Source organism: Heloderma suspectum, chromosome 4, assembly GCF_057233095.1.
Source record: "Heloderma suspectum isolate Gila_16-S chromosome 4, 16-S_ref, whole genome shotgun sequence".
NCBI classification, from domain to species: domain Eukaryota; kingdom Metazoa; phylum Chordata; class Lepidosauria; order Squamata; family Helodermatidae; genus Heloderma; species Heloderma suspectum.
In genome coordinates, this window is record NC_139461.1 from 9,873,979 (window position 1) to 9,892,556 (window position 18,578).

At 46.6% G+C, this 18,578-nt stretch overlaps 1 protein-coding gene across 30 annotated transcripts in view; it reads left to right on the forward strand.

Moving 5' to 3' along the window:
* TSNARE1 (t-SNARE domain containing 1) overlaps positions 1–18,578 on the forward strand; it is a 579,510-nt gene that overhangs the window by 30,603 nt on the left and 530,329 nt on the right. The gene's annotated exons all lie outside the window — the stretch shown is intronic.

Genomic DNA, 18,578 nt, shown 5'->3' on the forward strand with positions numbered 1-18,578 from the left:
TATTTTTAAGTCATTTTATTATGATCACTGAAGCGAAACCATTTGGCCTGTCTAGCATTGCTGCTGAATGTTCCAAAACAGCTTGGCACCAGGCTACCTGACAGACCGGCTTCTCGCACATGAGCCTGCCTGGGTCTTAAGACCTTCAGGGAGGCCCTTCTCTTGTTGTGTCTGCCATTAGAAGCACATCTGGTGGGGATGTTGGAGATGGCCTTCTCGGTGGCTGCCCCCGGGCTTTGGAGCTCTCTGCCGAGGGAGGCTAGGCCAGCCCCCTCTCTGTCGTCCTTGCAAGCAAATACAATATTGTTCAGGCCGGCCTTTGGGCTATAAGCTGCTTATAGGGCCAAAGGTTCTAATTGGTTGGTGCTGTTTATTTCTTTTGTTCTGTTCTAAATTGTATTTTTAATTTGTTTTCTTGCTATGTTTTAATCCAGGTTTTTTTAAATCTGGATTTTATTGTTAGCCTCCTTGAGTGGCTAGCAATATTTTTGTTTGGCGGAAGGGCGGGATAGGGATGAAATAAATAAATACATGAAAAAAAGCACCTGTAGGGGTAGAGTGCCCTGTTGTGTTCCTTGCTCCTCCCCAAAGCCAAATACATCTTACCATGGCTGAGGAGTTAATGGATGCCGGGGGCGGGGGGGGGGGCAGACAGCCTCTCCTTTGTGGCAATGAGTTCTCTGTCCTGCCTCTGACACCTCCTTCCACACATCAGGGCCTTTTTGTGTGGCTATCTATCGGGGTCTGGCAATCTGTCACGGAGGGTTGTGTGGCTGCAGAGGCAAACTCCATTTTGAGTTGGGTCCTCCTTGAAGTGGGTTGGTCTTCAGGCAAAATGGGGCCAAGCTTTTTGAGGGGGGGGGACTCGCATATCAAGCTCCCCTCGCTTGCACTGGCTCCATTTTTTGTTATGTACTCCCAGCCTTCCGAAACCTCCACATTAGAGCTGTGCACAAACGGCCTCTTTAAATTCTCCACCTTACTTGTGGGCAGAGAGATTAGGGGGAGGAGAAGTTCTCGACCGTTTCTCCCAGGTAGGGCTCCCCATTGGCAGGGCTTCTAGCACGGCTGCTTTCTTTTTTGGTAAGGGGTTTGGGGGGGGTTTCATGCTGCAACAGCATGAACTGTCTTGGCAGGCTGGCCCCCAGTTTGCATCCCCGGCAATGCAGGTGGGGGCCATGTTGTGTCCAGCTCAAGGGATGAGGTGGAGTTAGCGCTCCGCCAAAATCTGTCCTCTAGTTTCCTGAACATTTTCTTCCCCCATGAAAGAGGCTTCCACTGTTCTGCCTCATTCAGGATGTTTTATAATTTATTTTTGTGGCATTTTTGAGCTTACCTAATCTTAGCTAGCATCCTAGGCTGCCTGCAAGACGAGAACTGAAAAAACAAAAAAACCAAAACCCCTCTATGGGAGGACTTACCTCATGGTGCCTTAAACTAGGCTTTAATTGAAGTGTAGGAAGCTGAGGTGGTTACAGGCTGCTGGAGAGATGATTGCACAATGAAAAACAGGACACTTGTGCTCACTCCTTGGCCACCTCCTAAGTAAGGTAAGCCCAAGAAACCCAACCCCAACCCAGGATAATTTCTCCAAAACGTCTTCACCATTGGATTTCTTTTCAGAAGCAATTTCTCTTCTATCAAATTGAATGAGAATGGTTGAAAAAAAAGTGGGAGAAATTTTTGGCACAGCACTACTCGGCATATAGAAAAGAAAGAAAAAACGATCATGTCCCTGAGTGGGTTCACTTGGCTCTCTCAGTACATGAAGACTCTTGATGTCAGGAGTGTTTCTGAGCACAGAGAGTGGGAGAGTAGTTCAGATTCTGAAGAAGAACCGCCAGACGTGGGGGAGGTATGTCCCCAGGCTAGTCCAGACATGGTTAGGCAGGCTGCTCAGGTTTCAAAGGTCCAGCTGCAGGAGGAGGGTCTCTCTTCACCCCCCCCCCCCGTGAGAGATAGCGAACAGGGAGAGGTGGGGTTTGGGGAATCTGAATTAATAGATGCCAGGCGCAGAGGCAGAGCAAAGAAGGAGAAGGCCGGGGTGGAACTTAGACAATCTACCCGATTGGCCTTGAGTGAACAGCTGTGCCTAGAGACCTCACGAGAGAGAGAGAGAGAGAGAGACCTCCCGCCACCCCTTAAGTTAGGCTACTGCGACTGCTTTCTTTTCAAATGGCAGGCAACTTTTGTAGCTAACTTTTGAACCCCTGAAGTGATTTCCATATAGACTGAGATTCACCGAGAATTTGCATCTGTATGACCCTTAGAAGAAATGGATTAAAAGCCGCAGATTGAAGCCTCTTGTCTGCGTTCGATTTGGCGTTTGAAGGTCAGTGGGGGCAAAAGGAATCCTGACACTTTGTCTTGAGGAACACCCATCATCAGTGGTGTTGTGGAGTCAGGGCCCACAGGGTCGAAGCACCAGGACTTTTTGCTTCCTTGGGATGGTGATGTCTTCTGCCATCCACCCCCTCCTCAGCTCTGCCCCCATTGCCTTAACTGGGGTGGGGGGATGGATTTTTCCAGTGACAAGATATTGCCGTAATGCAAAAAGTTTTGGGCTGTCTTGGCCTTGGATGGTCAACTCAGACACATTCGCTTTACAAAAGACCTGCTCTTGGTGGAGATGAAAAGTGCTAGAGCTGGATTGTTGAGTTTGGGCACTGGCTGGGGCATCCTGGGAGTTGTAGGACTTTTCTCTGTCTAAACATGCATAGGATGGCACCCTTTGATAATATTTTGTTTCTCCCTGGTGCTGGGAAGAGAAACTCCTGGAAAATCTTGAGCTGCTGGTCTTACGCTATTCACTCTCTTTCCTTTCTTATGTGATCTCAGCTCTCTGCAGCCAAAGTCCAACTTCTTAACCACTACACTGCCCTTCACCTGCTCGCTATTTTGCAACTATTGGCTGGTCCTAATTGGGTGTTATGCTGTGTATTACATAAATGCCTGCATGGTTGGACTCTTTTTGGGGACATAGCTATGAGGAGTGTCATGATGAGTGCCTACACTTCAAAATTTACCACTTCACCACTGCCCATCACTGAAATATGTTGGGGATTCTTCATACAATAAGCCACTGCGTTCCGCCACCAGCATCGATACCGTCTCTTCCCTCGCTTTTCTGTTGTTGTTGTTGTTGTATTTTTGGGTGCACTTACCTTTTCTCTGGCTTTTTTCATTATCAGAGGAATGCTGAAAGCTGCCTTATACCAGGTCAGAGCATTGTCCATCTAAACCAGTATTGCCTATTCTGATGGGCAGCAGCTCCCTGGGGTCTCAGGCAGAGAAGGGATTTTCCTTCACTGCTTCCTGATTCTTTCAAGCAAAGATGCCAGGATTTGAATCAGGCCCTTCAGCATGCAAAGGAGGTGCTCTGTGTCAGGAGTGCCCTAGCGGCCTCTTTCAGTAGACTCCAATAGCCAACTCAAGACACAGACAAAAGGATTCTTTTCAAGGCTTTAATCCTTTTACAACTTAATGACTCTTTCAGATGCTAATCACCAGTGACTAAGCAAGGAACAGCAGAGTAGCCTATGCTCTGGGTAGGCAGTTGGTCCCCGTTTGAAGGAGAGTCACTTGCAGACCCTGAACTTCTGGGCCAGGGAGAGATCCTCCCTCTTTCCCTTGGGTCCACGGGAGGTGGCCGTTGCTTGCGCACCAAACGGGTGCTACGCCTCCTTTCCGCGCCCTCCATCGCTCGTCACTCCCTGCATCTGCGTCGAGAGTCTAGCAAGCCCCCCTCCTGCACTTTCTCACTGCTAGGATCACTATCTATCTCAGGAATGCCAGCAGGAGGAATCTCCGCCAGCTGCTGTGTCTGTGAGGGATGAGCTGGCTCCTCTCCCACCGATTGCTGATCTGCCTCCGAATCAGAACTGCTCTGGGGTTCTATCGGCTCAGTTTCCACCCTGACACTCTGCTGGTGATTGATGGCCCCTTCCCTGCGGGGGCTTCTCTTTCCTTTGGACATAATTCATCATTTGCCCATGGAAACTGACACCCTCTCGGTGGTCAGGCTCCAGAATAAAGCTGGTGCTATATGGCAGTTGGCACTTTCCAGTTATGGAGCATGTGTGTTCAGGGACTGCATTGCTTACAAATCATGTTTTTATATTAATTACATTTTTAATCTGCCCAACAGCAAATATTCTCTGGGTGGATTGCAAAAAGCAAAATGAATAAAATAACAATACAAAACATACAATAGAAGGGTACAGTGCATTTATATGTACACGTGATGTATGGAAAATGGGTAATAGCAAAGTGAAGACTTTCTGCACACAGCAAAGTCCCTTGAAAGCTTCTGCTGCAACAAATTAGTTAAGCGTTGATCTGTCGAGAGGCTGTCTGTGGCTTTCAGCTGCTCTTCTAGAGTGTTACATGTGTCTCTGTGCAGCTTCGAAAGATTTGTCTTTGATTTCTGCGTGAGGTTTCTTGTAAACTGTTTATCTCCTCTCACTTCAGATGGTTTAGGGCTGCATGGGAGCCTGATCTAGGCCACCATTTGGCCTTCCCTGGTGTAGAAGCCAGATAGTTTTCCTTGAATCTGGGTGATGGAGTTTCAGTTCCTACCTCTGCCATTGACTCAGAGCTCATCTGCATGTTCAGAAAAAATAAGCATGAGAGACGGTGTTTGCCATCAGAGCACTTTGGAATGCAGAAAGTGAAATCACATCTTGGGTGCAGCCATGGCTTCCTGGTGGAGCTTCTGTAACACCGTCGGCATGTTTTTTATCGGCTGCAATAGTGAGAAATGCATCTGGGAAGCCTTGGCAGTATGGCGGGCTCTGATTGCACACAGTGTTTTGCCCTGCAAATGCATCTCCATGGAAAGTCACAGTGCATGGCGTGGAGCTCTTTTACAACCTGTTGCACTTCCTGTTTCACTCTTCCTGTTGCACTCTTTTATGACCTGTTGCGACCTGTTACACTCTTTTATGACCGGTTGCACTGTTCCTGTTGCACTCTTTTACGACCTGTTGCACTCATGACCTGCTCTGGGTTTCCTGTGAGCAGCTGGTTGGCCACTGTGTGCACAGAATGCTGGGCTACATGGACCCTTGGTCTGATCCAGCAGGACTCTTCTTATGTTCTTCTGATGGAGCGTGACATCTGCCAGGTTCACAGTAGAGTTGTGCACAAATGACATCTCAATGTTCGCTGCCCTATTTGTGGGTAGAGAAATGCGGGGAGGCCTTTCAGCAAATGTCTGTAGGAGGATGAGAAATTTCCCAACCCTTTCTTGAGAGGGTGGGGCTCCCCATTGTCAGTCGTCCTAGCACAGTTGCTTCCTATTTTTCTTCTTTGATGTTGCTACCGTAAATGGCGGGAGCAGCAATTGTGCTAGCTGTCCGGCCACCACTTTGCAGCCTCCACACTACCCCAGACCTAGTGTTCTGGGGCGTTGTGTGTGTGTAAGGGGATGTGTGTGGGGTTGATGGCAGCTTCAAAAAGAAAAGGTGCAAATATTCTGCAAAGGGGCCTTCCTGTTTGGGGAGGAGTGGCAGAAAAAGCAAAAGCTCATTTTTCTTAGAAAAATGTCATCCGGTAAATTTCAGCTCAGCTCTACTTCACACTTGGCAAGCAAAGCACCATGCAGTTTCCGTGCCTGTCACAAACCCAGCTCTCTGTTTTAATGATGGAATCACCCACTACCAGGAGCTTCACAGAGACATGTCCTCGGTGTGAGAGTATATTGGTTCATTTCTAAAGGAATAGATCCTTTGTTAGGGATCATTTCCTTCTATCTTATAGTGATGCCCTCTTTCCCTGAGATTCTCATTCCCCATGACAGCAGAGGAGCTGTCACTGTGTGAGTGGCATGCTGCTGTCACGTTCCCCAAAGCCTTGTCCACCAGTTGCTTTGCCTCGTTCAGCTACTCCCGGTAAACTGCCTTGGCCTCAATGAGTTCAGTGCAACAAACACACCTATGATGTCTGCTCAGCTAGTCATCTGGATAGTCATACAGATACACACCAAATAGCACCCCCCACGCCCCTCTGCTGCTTTTCTACCTTAATAACCAATTTTGTTTTAATTTTGTTCACTTGGAAAGCTACATTATGGAGGTGGTGGTGGGTGGACGGGAGGGTTTGACTGCTCTGGCCTCTTTGGCCTGTTGCTAAACTTACATAGGTGCTTAACTTGCCTACCTGCTTAACGATGTTCCTTAACGCTTTGCCACGGGGGCTGAGATGCTTCATCAGCTGGGGCTCCCTTCATGTGTGTAGGCACTCTTCCCAGACTACATTTTTCTAGCCCGTGGCCTCTCCAACATTCCTGTCTCCATTTTTCTCTCTTCTACCAAAATTCTTGGATTCTCATTGCGCTCCAGTCAGTTGCTGTCATGCTGAAACAAAAGGCTCTCTGCAGAAAACACAGCAAAAAGTCCCTCTGGCTCTCTGCTAGGAAGCCTAAACTGAAATAGGGAGAGATTTGTATTTGTTTCATTTCTCTCTTGTTGGGATATTGGAGGGCCTCAAGGCGAACGAGGCAGGGTCTGTACACATGGCCTGGGGACATTTCTGAGATGTGCAAGATCTCCATTCCATGTTCCCCCAGGCTCTACCTGAGGCAAAACCACCTCCCTGTTCCCAGAACAGGTGATGCATGTCTAGTTTGAGTTCTATCCCAGGACCCATCAGAAAGCTGATGGTACCAGAAAAGCTTCTACTTCCACCAGAAATCATTGTCCATCTTGAATTCTGGAGGAGGGTGGAACTCTCCCCTACCCTTACCGCAAAGGGTTCAAGATACCAAAAAACAAAACAAAACCAACCAACCCATGATTAGAGGGCTATAGGGGCAACAGTCAGCCTGGGCTTTTGCCAGCATTTTGTTTTGAGGCGTTTGAGAGGTGAGGGAAAGCTACACGAGTCAATCTGTAGCAGGGTAGAGAACAGCTTTTATCAAAGAGCTAGGCCTTACAGAGGGCGTGATTTGTCACATGACCTGTTTTGGGTTACCTTGTGTTTGGATTATGCTGACAAAATTGGCTTGATCTGCATATTGTTCTCCCCCCCCCACACACACACACATTCTTAGTATGTTTTAATATAAATTTGTTTTTCGAATTGCAGGTGGAGACTCTGGAGTATTTTACAGTGTGAATAGGGGTGAGAAGCTTGGATGCGTGTGTGTGCGTGTGTGTGTCTTTTTAATATGCCTTTTTACATACTAGACCACTGAAGAAGACCTATGGTGGAAACACATTTGGTTACTTTTGGTCTTGAATGACATGACTGTGCACTTTGATTATGCTTTCTTGCGTTGTGTGATGACTGTATGTTTTTAGCCTGTAGAGATAAAGTTACATCATCAGGCTTTGGGGATATTGTTGGTTTTAACCTCTTTACTTATCCCCATCAATAAGTTTTGGGTTGGGATATATTTCCTGTTTAGCCTGGCCAACATTGGCTTGACCTCTAGCAGTTGTTTCCAGAGCTCACTACTGACATGGGCATGAGTCCTAGTGTAGTCAAAGGCACTGGTTTTCAGATTTTCTACCTGCAGGGAACTCTTCCCCACCCCCCTCGCACATCAGCTTTTCTGCTGAGGAGTCCTTGCGTGTCTGCCATGTAATCTGCACAGTCCGTTCACACAAGGGTGCCAGGTCTCACCATGCCTACATGTGAACTGAATATCCTAGAACACACCCTGAAAGCCAGATTGACACACCTTCTTACAGAGAAACCTGTCTGTCGTTACTGACGTTCCTACTGGGGGACACCTCATAAGCATCTGTGGAATGCAGTTTGAAGACCAGTGCCGCAAGAGATCTCAAGAAATGGTGAACTGTCCTTTTGTAGGTATATTTTAACTGGGGCAAGGGGGAACAGTTCTTGATGGCTTTCCAAGTTATTTTGAAACAACGTTAGAATAACTTGGAGGGCTTCTGCAAGGTCGTAACAAGGTGGTCATAAGGCGACAAAAATGGTTAAAATGGATGGATCTTCCCTGGAGTTATAGCTGCGGCAGTTAGAACCTTCTTCTTTTTGACTTGTATTTGATAAACCAAAAGGTTTTTGCAACGTCTTTCTTCCTAACGGCTGGAGGATACGTTATTAATTCAACCCCTCAGCAGTGTTCAGAGATGGTGAAGGATGGAGAATGAATAACCAATGGAACCACATTATCCTCTTTGCCATTTTGTTGCAGGGTTGTGGCTCTTAAAATATTCAGCAAATATGTTTCTTTGCTTAACGGAGGAATCCGTCATTCAATTTTGGTCCCTTGTGGTTCCCTTGTGCAAAGAGTCCCTTCAGCTATGCAGTGAGATGAATAAGTGATGAGAGCAGTATTTGGAATGGCAGATACCCAGGTAACAGTTTCAGCGGAACTTCTGGCCATTTGCTCTAGAAATGTCCTCGTGTTCCATTCCAAAAAACATGGGCAAAACATCTCCCTTGCTTCAAGAGAGTAACATGCTTTTAGGGACAAGATCCACATTTCTCAAACTTCTGGCTGGTGAGGGACTGCTGTTCCCTTGGAACTGAAGAGCAAGATATGCTTCGCGCTCAAACACAAAAATATTTTTAGTGTGAAATCATCATCATCATCATCTTGAGGAAGCCCACCCCACATGTTGATGTAGACTGGCTCTGAGCCTGCCTCCGCTGAGGGCAGTTAAAGCTTCTGTATCTCTGTAGTGCAGATGTGTTGAACCTCTTTAAGTCTGAGGGTCAAATTCAATTTTGGAGAAGCTTTTAGGGGCTGCATTCCAGTGGTGGGGATCAGGAATGAATCTGAGCATGTAGAGATGTCTGCAAGCTCAGATTCAGAATAGGAACAGCCAGGACAAGGGGAGGCACCCTCCCTAGCCCAGATACACCAAGACTTTCTTCCCAAGACCTTGACACAGATGGCCCAGCCTGAATGGCTCCCCTATTCCTCCACCATAAGAAGCCAGGTTTCAGATGAGGGCAAGGGGCGTGACTTGAAGGATGGCAGGGTCTGTCGCAGAGCAAAGCTGGAAAAATTAAGGGCAGGGCTCAGACACTCCACCAGGTTGGCCACTCGTGGAAGCCAACGTAGCAGGGAGCCACCCTAAGGGAGGGGCATCTGGCAACTTCTCTAACTTCCACTTCGTCTCCTCTATTGATATTTGTAGATGTGTGGACTAGCAGTTTCATTGCAGTCTGAGAGTTTCCTAGAGTCTGCATTTGTAAAGAATAAATAAAGAATTTAATGTATTCTAATAAAGAATTGTAGCTCCAAGCCTTGTTTCCTGGAGTGTGTTGGTTATAGAAGGGGAGGAAAAAGGAACGTAACAGTGGGTGGGGCTAAATCCAAAAGGGATAGTCCCAAAAACATTTGCCTATTTTAGGCTGGTCATTAAGCCTTTGGGGAGGCATTTTAACCTTTTCAAATGGACAAAAACTGCACACAAGCTGGAAACCAGCAAATGATCAGTGGTCGAGGGGAAGGGGCATGGCCGTCTGGGAGCTCTTGGCCCCCCAGGCTTGAGGTCTTCATTCCTAGACCAGTGGGGGAGGAATCGCAGCTATACCCTTGCTGTAGTGGGAGGGATGGAATGATCCAGGCCCACATCAGCCACAGTCCTGGCAGAACGACAGCCCTCAGAAGCAAGGCCAGAGTGGAGAACCATGCTGGAGGCCTTGGAGGTGGCCTTCTCTGGGGGTTGGCCTATCGTAGGGATATTGGAGAAATCTGCAAGAGATTCAGATAAGTTCAGATTTCTATGAATCCAGCCCAAGGATTCTGCAGCAGACTGGCATTGTCCTAGTTGTATGGATTCTGTGGACTCGCAGACCAGTTTTTCACTTTCCAGAATTGCACGCAGACTTAGTCGTACAAAAATATGAAAAATAAGACAATACTGTCTGAAAATGCACATTTCCCCCCATTGTCTAATGCACGAAAATGCACTTTTTTTTGAGGGGGGGGATTTGTGCATTTGCACAAGTTCACATTTCCACAATTGCACATTTGTGCAAGTATGAACTTTCCAATGTGGACGCAAGCTCAGGACATTGAGAAAAATCCGATTCCGTCAATGAACAGTTGGCGGAACGAAAGATCCCAGACTATCTGGAAAATACAGAATGAATTTCACAAAATCTATACCCCTAGTCTGTGGGTTAGTGGAAATGGTGGAATTATTATTTTTGCACAGGTCGCACAGTTTTAGGGAGTTACTAGATTAGAGTGAGGTATCTGTGGATGGGACTGTGGGCAGACCAGCACACCAGGGTTCCAGTGAAGTCCTTTGCTTTCGCTTCCTGGAGCGAAAGTGGCATATTCACAGCTGCAGAAAACTGTCTTGAAAATAACTACTGGTAAATAACTACTGAAAATAACTACCGTTCTGGAACAATCCTTGACCAATCAAGGCCACAATCCCAGGAATGTTTAGACAGAAAGAAGTCCTACATCTCCCAGCATTCCCCATTATGGCTGGCTGGAGAATGCTGGGCATTGTCAGACTTCTCCTAAGACTTCTCCAAGACTTCTCCTAAGGCTTAGTTACTGACAGTAAGAGCTTTAAGCTAAAATACAATCCTGTTTGCCCCTTTTGTCTGCCTCCTATTACCATCTGTATTACCTGTTCACCACTGGGGTCTTGGAGTGCCATGGCACTAGTGCAAACTGTCCATCTCAGAATTTGGAGTAGTGCAAAATCCCTTATACCTTTGTCTTTCCACTGCTTAAAGTTATGTTTTTTGCTGTGTAGAACAGACCACAGGGTCAGACAGTAATTATTTATCCACAAAATCTTATCTAAAAGTGATGCCTTCCAAAACTGGAACACCCTGTTGCTGGCAGAGCGGATAGAGGATCCTGCCCTGCCCTGCCCTGCCCTGGTAAAGTGGAGCTTACAGTGGGGCAGGAGGGTGCATATCCAGTGAACGCCCTGTGGCAAAGCAGAGGAGAGGCAGGGCTCAGTTGACGTTAGGATTCCTGAGATCAAGGGAAATTAGTGTGAGAGGTTTCAGGACCAGTTCTGGACACCGCACTTTAAGAAGGATGCAGACAAATTGGAGAGGGTTCAGAGGAGGGTAACGAAGATGATCAAGGGACTGGAAACAAAGTCCTATGGGGAGAGATGGAAAGAACTGGGCATGTTGGGCCTTGAGAAGAGAAGACTGAGGGGAGATAGGATAGCGCTCTTCAAGGACTTGAAAGGTTGTCCCAGAGAGGAAGGCCAGCATCTCTTCTCGATCATCCCAGAGTGCAGGACACAGAATAATGGGCTCAAGTGACAGGAAGCCAGATTCCGGCTGAACATCAGGAAAAACTTTCTGACTGTTAGAGCAATATGACAATGGAACCAACTACCTAGGGAGGTAGTGGGCTCTCCCATGCTGGAGGCATTCAAGATGAAGCTGGACAGCTGTCTGTCAGGGATGCTTTGACTTGGATTCCTGCATTGAGCAGGGGGTTGTGCTTGATGGCCTGATAGGCCCCTTCCAACCCAACTATTCTATGATTCTGTGATTCTACCCCGGACAGAGCCCAGGGAGCAGGCTACTTGTTCTGAGGAGAGCTCAGTCTCGACAGAGCCCTTTTATGGTAGCTGAGCCTGACTGCACCTCTTGGGCTCCACCATGTTGGCAAATGGGCTCAGTGGTCCACAAGATCCTCAGAATCAAGTATGCTGGCTGATTGATGAAACTGGACACAGGGGGCTGCTGCCTCTGGTGACCCAGGCTTGTGGGGTCTTGGGCAACTTGGGGGTCTCTGGCTCCATGGTGGAGTTCAGGCCCAGTGCTGCCTCTGTTTCTGGGTCACTGCTGGACTTTAGGGTCACAACAGCCCCTCTCCATGGCCTGCTGAGTCTACTGTTGTTTGATGTTGTTTTTCCTACATCAGAGGATAATCCACAATGCAGCTGGCAGAAGGAGAGGAAAGCATAGCAAGGCCCCCTTCTGTTGTTGTGTTGCTTCAGAAACCACAAAGCAGCAATCTTGACTAAAAAAGTGGAACAACCAGTTGCAAAGCATTTCAGCGCTGAGGGCCATAGCCTGTTTGACTTATCTGTAACAGCTATAGATATGTCAGCAGATCCAACAACGTTGACTGTGAAGGAGAACTTATGGATATGCATCCTTGATACATTGGCACCACATGGCCTTAACCTGGAAGACAGTACAGACAGTGCTTAACATCTGCAATTGATGTGAACATTCCATCCTCACAGTTCTATAGCTGCCACCTTGGAAATAGCATTGTATCTTAACAGCTGATGAAGGCGGCTGCCAAAATGTTTTGTTAGTTACATTGAAATTTCTGTTTTTAATCACAATTATCTCTGTGTAGATAGATTCTAAAGGAGGTCTAATATGGCTTCTCCACCGCATGACCTAGGGGGCAGTATTTAGGATTGTCATTCCGCAGACTCAGTGGTAGCGGTGGTGACTCCCCATTCACTACTATCAAGTGGTTTGAAAGACCTTGAAATATCTAGATCTCATCCAACAAAGGAGCAATGAATGTGCATTTATTTTGTTTATAAATCGGGTCTTTGGAAAGGCCAATAGAAAGAAATGGATACCTAAAAGGATAATATAATATAGAGATAACGTTATAGTGGAGCTCCGTCAAATCTTTCCATTGCTAAAGTGGTTGCCCATTATGCTTGCATGTCTGGTTGTGGAAGCGGTTCTGTGATGGGTTGCACAAGCAACACGCACAAGTGATTCCACAAAAGGTTGCATGGTGGGTTGCACAAGGGCTATTCACAAACTGTTGCACAATGGGCTGCGCAAGCGTAATGCACAACCACTTGTGCAATGGTGCTTGTGCAAATGTAACTTTAGTTGGATTCTTGTGCATAGTTCAGAATCTAGTTTCTGCTAGCTCAGCGTCATTTGCTTTAATGGAACGATCCAGTTGGATACCGCCCTTTGTTTCAAACTGGCTGCAGAACTGCATCACGCCTCCAGTTGGGGTCTGTGCTCTGTGTGGATTTTGAATTGCCATGTGGAATCAGAGTTGCTAGTATTGGCATTGTGCCTGAAGCAAATCTGGGGCCTTCTCCTTGGGCAAAACATTTCAGGGAAGTGAGAAGAGTTTTGACTGAGCTGTTGAAATATCTTGAGGCTCCACGCATCCATGTTTGAAGCTGTTGTTATGCCCTCTTTCTCAGATGCCTTGGGTTTTCTTTGGAAACAGAGAACCAAGTTTTCATGAATATGGAATTGCAATGTGTGTGAGCCACACTCAACTTACGACTTCTTTTTTTTTTTTAAATACCCTTTTAATCTGTTTGTGCGTGGTACACCCAGTGGTCTCCCATCCAAGGGACCTAGTCCTCACCTCACGTGGCTGTCACATTCCCTCACTTTGGCAGATCATCTTCAGGTTACTCTGGCAACAAGTAAAATTTTACTTGTATTTCATTTCAATTTGGATGGCTTTAAAATGGGGTTAGACAAATTCCTGGAGGAGAAGGCTGTCAATGGCTACTAGTCCTGATGTCTCTATGCTACCTCGAGGACCAGAGGCAGTGAGCCTATGTACACCAGTTGCTGGGGAATGTGGGCAGGAGAGTGCTGTTGTGCTCATGTCTTGATTGTGGGTTTCCCTTCGAGAGCTGGTTGGTCACTGTGTGAACAGAATGCTGGACTAGATGGACCCTTGGTCTGATTCAACATGGCTCTTCGTATGTTCTTAGGTCTCCCCACCCCGAGCCCCATTTTCACTTTATACCTTGGCTCCAGTCCCACTTCTCCTTTCCATTAAGCACCGGGTGGGCATCTTTACTCCTGTCTCCATCAAATTTGAAACAGCCAAGGCTTCATTGTGTGTTCAAAGACAGCAAGGTCCAGTTTTCTGCTCTTTGGCAGAGGGAATAATTTTTTGCTTTTATGTGATTCCCTCACTCCAGGGATCAAAGCAGACTTCTGCTTGCTGAAGTCTGCTTTGCTGGAGCAGAACTGTCCCTTCTACAATGTAGGTTGCCATAGTCTAGTGCCCTGAATCTGGGCAGCTCAGTTTGAATATTATTTCCCCTTATGTGTCAATTCAACCTGTGACTTCTTTCATTGGCTACAGCAATGGATGATGGGAGCAGGCTTGTTTGTCACTGAGCGCTTGGACACAATGCTGCCTTGGCATTTTGTCTCTGATCTGTGGGCCTGAAAAGGCTAGATTTGGTTTGGTTTTTTATATGAAAGCTGGGAATCTAGCCCAGCTAATAGACGCTGGGTGGTGTGGCCAGAATCATGGCAAAAACTGGAAACTGGGTATTTGACAACCAAAATGGTGAGTCTAATCCAGTCTGCACATGCCCCAGAAGGCTCAGGGTTCCTGAATGCTCTTCTACTTCCATAGCATGTTCAGAGTTTATGTTCAGGCTGTAGCTTTCACATAAGGACAGTAGTAGGAATGTATGAGAATTTTGTTCCGGTTTAATTCATGCAGACACGTCCCATTCACAACCCCAAATGTGAGCAGGAGTACAATACTCGGGACATTTTTTGCAAATTTTCCAAACTTGCGTTCACATTCATTTCCTCCCAAGAGCTGCATTTTCACGCTTTAGCCTATGGGGGAAAATGCGTATTCTCAATCGGGAAAAATGCACATTTTTTTCCTAGATGGAAAAAGCACCCTTTAAAGAATTCATATTTTTCCCCAGTCAAAAATGGACATTTTTCCCACTGGAAAACAATTACACACACACACACACACGTATGTATGAACGTTCAGGAATGTGAACGAGGTGAAATGAGCTTCAACGAACTTGGACGTTGCATGCTTGCCGATCTCTAGGCAGTAGCATTTGAACCAGCCTTGATTGGGGTCTTTTAATGCACAGCTGAGTCAATGTCCTCTCTTGGCTTTTCTAGCTGTGCAAAGGGCTTTATTAAATCAATACACTTTTTTATTTTGAGCATGGCTTTGGTCTATAACTTGAATTGCAGTTGGCATGCTTTGGTGCACAGGGACAATTCACTTTTTTATCTTGTCTATTACCAGGGAATTCAGGACTGATTCTACAGCTGCTGTAAAATAGGCTTAAAGTTCAAGTATGTTATGAATTGATCTGCCGTGTGTCCACTTTTTTTCTGACTCTCCCTTGTGCACATGTCCATGGGGGAAGAGAAGAACTAAGCCTGCAGCAGCTCCAGCCTGTCCTGAGACATAACTTACTTACCTCTTGTGACCGAGTCATCTGGCTGCAAAACAGCATCCTGCAATTATTTTATCTGCAGCTTTTAGTAGAAAGCTTTTGCATGTAAAGCATGTGCTCTGACCATGTGCTGTAGCCCTGGGCTACAGCCATCCCCCCCCCTCCCCCCACAAACAATACCTTCTGCCTCCTGGATTTAAGAAATCAATCCCAGTTTCCAGCTGCAAGGACCCTGGGATGGAAAACTCTGACTGCAGGTCTGGGTGCAGGTGTTGGTTGCTCACAGTCCTGGATTTGACTGGTGACCCTAGATGAGCTAAAATTATATATGCCATAATAGGCATTTCAGCATAAGTTATGTAGAAGACCATGTTACTCTGTATGGGGAAACATTAGCTTGCCCTTCGTCTCATACCTGCTCCTTCGTCCCCCTTGCCTTTAGTTTCTCCTCCTGTACACTCTTCCAGTACTACTTAGGTTATATTTATGGGCTTGCAATTGAAAGCTTCAAGTACAGCGAGGGGGCAAGTCTTGACCTGAGAAATGTATTTCTCTTGGCAACAAAGAAAGGTGTCTAATTAGAAATTAGGGTCATGCAGTGTTCCGGGAAGTCCTGGAGAACAAAAGCTGTGTTACTTGGGGCTAGTACTGGGCTGTATCACTTGGCACTCCAGGTCCAGGCACATTTTATGGAATGGTGATCTGTACAGACATCTCTCTCTCTCTCTCTCTCTCTCTCTCCCCCTCCCCCTCTTCATATAGAAAGCTGGCCATCAAGTCCTAACCTAGATTTTCCCGTGATAAGCTAGCTTTCTTTATGGTGGGTGGTTTGTCACATGGAGTAACTTCAGTCATGTCGGCCCCCACCTGTGGTCTCAGCCCAGATGCAGGTTTGCCACCTTGATTGGAGCTGTGGAGCTGGGAATAATTAGAAGCAGTCAAGGAGGTGGGGAAACAGGCATTCTTGAAGCACCTGTTTTCCTTGATGGCAGTGTGTGGAATGGTGAGTCATTAGTTCAGCCTAGTTAAAAGTAATAAGTATGAGATTAATGAAAAAGAAACAGAACTAAAATGAGGTCTAGGCCACTTCTAAATGATTATTTCCTATTTTTCCCCGTAATATGATTCCCTCCTGTCCAGAGACCCCTGTTCAATTGGACTGAGGAGGTTCTTCTACAACATCTTTTGAAAAAACATAGCTAGGTATTTCTCTGCCATCTTCTGCTCATCTAGTTTAGTGCCTTTTAATTTTACTGTTTTAAATTGTACCATTGTACATCGCCCAGAGTGGCCGAGTGACCGGCCAGATGGGCAATTAAGAAATTTAATAAATACATTTAATAAATAAATTTTAGCTGTTTGGACCAGTCAGAAACTCGTGGCACACCTAAGCTCTGCCCAGGCATTCACTTAACGTGGGTAGGGGGATGGCCCACTCAGTTCAGACCTTTCCATGTTGAATAGTTAAGTTCTGAGAGGGTGTTCTACTTGGGTTCACTTGAACATGAGTAGAATGCCCCTTGCAATCGCGGACCCTGGCTTGTCAAGCAAACCTGAGTGGAACTCTCTTTCAGACCCTGGGAATTCAATACGGAAAGATCTGAACTGAGCGGGCTGTCCCTCTACCCATGTTAAGCTTTACCCACATTAAGTGAATGCCTGGGCAGGGCTTAAGTGTGCAAAGAGTTTTTGACTGGTCCAGAAAGCTGAAAGGCACTAAACTAGATGAGCTGAAGATGGCAGAGAAATTCCTAGCTGGGGTTTTCAAAAAGCATTGTAGCAGATCCCTCTCCACCCTGTCCTACAAACGTTACCTGAGTCAGGAGATGAACCTGGGAAGGAGGAGGTGGTGGTGGCAGTGGCCACCCAGGATAACCTTTTCCTGCACAAAACAGAGACTGGCCCTATACATCATAGCATCCCTGGCAGGAAAAGGACACTATTTGTGACCATTTCCGTGGTGACACCAGTAAAATGCATGTGAATTGCATCATATTCCCCCTGGAGGCATTGTGGTGTGTAGTGCCAATCCCGTTTTTTGTGCAGGAAAAGAATACCCCAAGCGTTGCTACCTCTGCTGCCACTGACATCCCCTGGTAAGGATTGTGGGCCTGGGGGAGGCAGAGGAAAGGAAGGTGGTAGTGGTGGAGGTGGCATTGGGAGCTTGATGGCCTGATTGAGTGGGCCTTGCTTTGAAGCCTGCTCAGTTAACCCCATGTGTGAGAAATAGAGGTGTTCCCATTTTCAAGCAATATTCAATTTTCACAAGAACCCTACTTCTAACTTTGCTCCCCTGGCTTCCTCTCTCTGCACCTGAACTCTCTGACTACCCTAGCAACATGTTTTGGGTTCTCTTTAGTGAGAGATAACTTCTGTTCAGTTCAGACGACGCAGAGGTGGTCCCTGCCCGCACATGGGATTGTCATAAGGGATCTTATTTCTTTGCAGATTTCCTCGGGGGTAGCAGTTTTTGCTTCCTGTAAGGCATTTCTGATAATTTGCAGCTCCAGCATTACTAAAACCAGTGCCTTCAAAATAGCGTTCCGTGCTTCCTTTCAGAGGATAATAACATGCGGACTCCATATTTGTTCTGTGTCACACTGCACATGCTTTTAACCAATTTTGCGGGTTTTGTTCTGTTCCTGGAATTGGTAGTTAGGTGTGGGATGTACAGTTGTCAGGATACAATTTGAAGCGAAGTGGCATGAATGTACTTTCTGTGATCTGCTTTTCACAAGAAAATTTGTTTGATAAAATTAGTAGGCTTCTATATTTTTAAAGGTGTTTAGCACCAACATATCCTTGCATTTAAATATTGTGCTTTTTACATTGAGTTTATTGGCATAACCATGTTTCTCTTACTGTCTTCTCAGTGATGAGTCTATTCTCTAGCATAGTAGCAATATTTATATGGTTGTGGTCTTCCCCTTCCCCTTTTTATAACAATGGTCCAGCGCTCATCTTGCCCTTCTCCCAGGGCTTGCCCTCCCATGAGGCAGGGTGAATCTCTCACCTCAGGTGGCGGATCGGGAGGGGCGGCAGATGGTACATGCCTCCCCACTACTGGGAGAGCGGCCTGCCTGCTGCTGTTGCCTGCTGGACAGACTGCTACCACCCAGACCAATGCTTCGCTCTGAATAGGACTCAGAGTGAGGCATCGGCCTGACTGGCACTCCAGAGAGCTGTGCTCCAGAGGACATATAGCTCAGTGGAAGAGTGCATGCTTTGCATTCAGGTTCAGTCCCTGACATCTCCAGGTATAGAATCATAGAATAGTAGGGTTGGAAGGGGCCTATAAGACGGTTGAGTCCAACCCCCTGCTCAGTGCAGGAATCAAAGTCAGAGCATCCCTGACAGACGGCTGTCCAGCCTCGTCTTGAACGCCTCCAGTGTGGGAGAGCCCACCACCTCCCTAGGTCATTGGTTCCATTGTCGTATTGCTCTAACAGTCAGGAAGTTTCTCCTGATGTTCAG